At 56.0% G+C, this 3091-nt stretch overlaps 1 protein-coding gene across 1 annotated transcript in view; it reads left to right on the forward strand.

Moving 5' to 3' along the window:
* Positions 1-3034: 3034 nt before the first annotated feature.
* NEK6 (NIMA related kinase 6) overlaps positions 3035-3091 on the forward strand; it is a 46611-nt gene continuing 46554 nt past the window's right edge. The window contains exon 1 of the mRNA XM_042830899.1: positions 3035-3050. The gene's annotated coding sequence lies outside the window, so the exon portion shown is untranslated. The remainder of the gene's footprint in view (positions 3051-3091) is intronic.

Below are 3091 nucleotides of genomic sequence, written 5' to 3' on the forward strand. Positions count from 1 at the left end.
TCTCCCCTCCCCTCCCTTCCTTCTCCCCTCCCCTCCCCTCCCCTTGGCAGGTGCGCCCCATTGGGGCATGGGGAGGGTGCACAAGCAGGGCTGTAGAAAGGAAAGTGCACAAGTCCATATTCATCCATATATTCATGATCTGTAGGCTCAAGTGCTGTGATGCTCATTATCCAAGCATGACCTTAAAAACTGGAGCTGATGGAGAACATGGCAGCCCATCTGCTCGGCAGCACAGGCTGCTGGGGACCTCGCCCTGGCCTCTGTGCCTCTGTTCTTTGTCTGAATGCAAAAGTGAGGGCTTGGGCTTCACCTCCAAGTCCTTGGATGGCATGGTGGCAGCTCCTGCCCCATCCTGAGAATTGTGGTGCGGATGGCGTGCAGTGAGGACAGTGTGTGATGGGGACAGTGTGCGATGGGGACAGTGTGCATTGGTGTCAGCATGCTGCGTCCCACACTGAAGGAAGTGGGCACCCCTTCACCACTCTCCTCCTGTCCTGATGGGGTGAGTAGGGCTGAGAAGGCACACAGGAGGGGACACGGGGCCTCTTCTGCTGCCTCTCCGCCACCCTGCCCTGCTTCCCACTGACCAAAGAAATGAATGAGCAGTGCTCCTTGCCACTTAATCCTTCCCAACGTGCAAGCACCAGTAATGAGGATGTGATGTTAAATTTTCTATGTGAGCAATCCTTCTGCTCCATCCTGCAGGCAGCCCCCGAGCCTGCATTCCAGATCCCTTCTTCTTTAAAAGAGATTGTGTTTTTCTTCTGGGCAATTGAACTCCACAAAAAGGGACATTTTCTCCATCATACTTTCCCATCTCCCCTTTCCTGGATGGCGATCCCAGGCTCCAGCTCTCACGCTGTGCAGGATATTCTGCCACCAGTCCCATCTGGTTCCCTGATGAGATCCACAGGTGGTGTGGCTGGAGCACTCAGGGTCGCCGTGTCTGTCTGCAGGCCGCTGCTTCATCTCCTCCACTGTATTTCTTTCTTTTTGCAGTGCTCTTATCAGCCTGAGACCAAACTGTTGCACAAATGCTCGTAAGATCCATCTGCAGATCTTAAATATGGTGAAAAAGAGGTGTTTCTCTGAGCAATCTGTTGGAGAGATTTCATACTGACTTTTAGACGAGTTCCATGCTGGTATGCATTCCTTTAGCATTAATGCTTCCTCTGGGACTCAAACCTTACAGAAATCTGAGAACTGAGTGTGGGGCTGCAGACACAGCATGGAGACGGCGAGCACACAGCGTGTGCAGGGCAGCGAGGGGAGGGGAAGGAGCTCGTGGCCATCGCCTGTGGCTGCTGCTGGAAAGTGGGATCTCAGAGAGCTCTGCACCTTTCAGTGCAGGAAGGTTTTTTCTTCTGAAAATGACTTCTAGCAGTGGATGCTGTTAGGAGATGAACCATAACTCAGTATGCATATATTAAGTCAGTAAGGCCAGGAATTACCAATACAGGATGGGGGATGAAGGATATGGTGACAGGTGTGTTTAGCACTTGGTATAAAGTAAATCAATCACATCGACTCTGTGTTGATTTAAAATCCTCGAAGAGCTGGGTTGAGAATGTTGCAGTTCCCACTAATCATAGAATCATAGAATCATAGAATCACCAAGGTTGGAAAAGACTTAAAAGATCATCCAGTCCAACCGTTCACCTATTCCCAATAGCTCCCACTAAGTCTCCCAGAGATGGGGTCATTGCTGGGAACCTCTTATCCACCAGGGTGAGGGCATTCCCCTCTGGCTTTGCTCAGCCCCGCAGTGCAGTGCCACGATCGCAGTGCCATGATTGCAGTGCCCACCTATGCCTGAGCAATGGGAGCAGGGCGGTTGGTGGGACAGCAGGGCTGCCCCATGATCACCCAGAGCCACAGAGAATTGGGGCAGTCTGTATGAAGGAAAGCCTATTTCTGACAAGACGTAATTGAGGAAATTTAATTTTCTTTCTTAACTGAATTGCCACAGATAATCCAGATTCTGTCTTGTGTGTCTAATTTAGCAGTGAAAACCTGGATCTTGGAGCTGTGCATGAGAACGTGGCAGATTTTTAAAAACAGCTTTCCTGAATCGAAAGAGGAACTTGTGGCAGCTGAAGGAAGGATCCTTTCTTTGGGTTTTGTTTTGATATAAAACACGTAGGTTCTTGCACCTCCATCCACCGGCACTCTGTTTTTCAGAAAAAAAAAAAAGCGTTTTTGGAACAGAGCACCGACAGACCTTGGGAAAATCGAGTTGGGAGGAAAGAAATGGAATTCACGTTGTTTCTCTAAGCACATTCCCATGTTTCAGATTTCGCACCGATAGATTGATGGCATGATTTGCTTTAGAACCAGGTGGCCGCACGGCGTCCATCTGTTGCGTCTCCCGCTCTGTCTCCAGCGAGGAGCGCCGCGGAGCTGCGCGGCATCCGCCCGGCGGGACGGAGCTGCGCGGAGCCGGGCTGTGCGCGGGAGCAGCGCCGCGGGACGGAGCGGGAAGCCTCGCGCTGTGCGGCCCGTGCGCGTTCGCCCTGAATTTGCGCTCGTTTGGCGCAGAGCCGTAGGAGGAGAGGCGGCGGTGCGGCCGGTGGGGCTGCCGGCACCCATCGGGACGCGCTGCCCCCGGGGCCCGCAGGTGCCGCTGCCCGGATCTGGGACGGCGCTGCGGTTCCGCCCGGTCGGGCCAAGTAAACCAGACTTGCGCTTTCGCTTTTATTGACCGCCGCGTTCGCTCTCGGCTTTTTCTCCGCTCGTACAAAACCCAGCGGAGCGCTACGTGGAGGCGCAGCCTGCGGCCCTTCCCCCGCCTTCCCTGCCCCGGGGCCGCGATCGGTTGAGGGCCCGGCTCGGCTCAGTCCCGCCGCGCCCTCCCCGCCGCCTCCCGGCCGCGCTGGGTGCGGGGAGCCGGCCCTTTCCGGGGGAGGCCGGCCGCGGGAGGGCGGTGGGAGGGCTCCGCTCATGCTCCCTCGCTCCGGGGCAGCTCCGCGCGGTGACTCATCGCGGGACGTGGAAAACACGCGCGCGGACGCAGACGCGCCCGGAGGAGCGGGGGCAGCGCCAGCCGCCAGGTTACGCGGGGCCGCAGGTGGGCAGCGCGGGGCAGCGCGCG

This window comes from Centrocercus urophasianus, unplaced genomic scaffold (genome assembly GCF_019232065.1).
Source record: "Centrocercus urophasianus isolate 14NV4802_14NV808 unplaced genomic scaffold, USGS_Curo_1.0 seq_34, whole genome shotgun sequence".
Taxonomy (NCBI): Eukaryota; Metazoa; Chordata; class Aves; order Galliformes; family Phasianidae; genus Centrocercus; species Centrocercus urophasianus.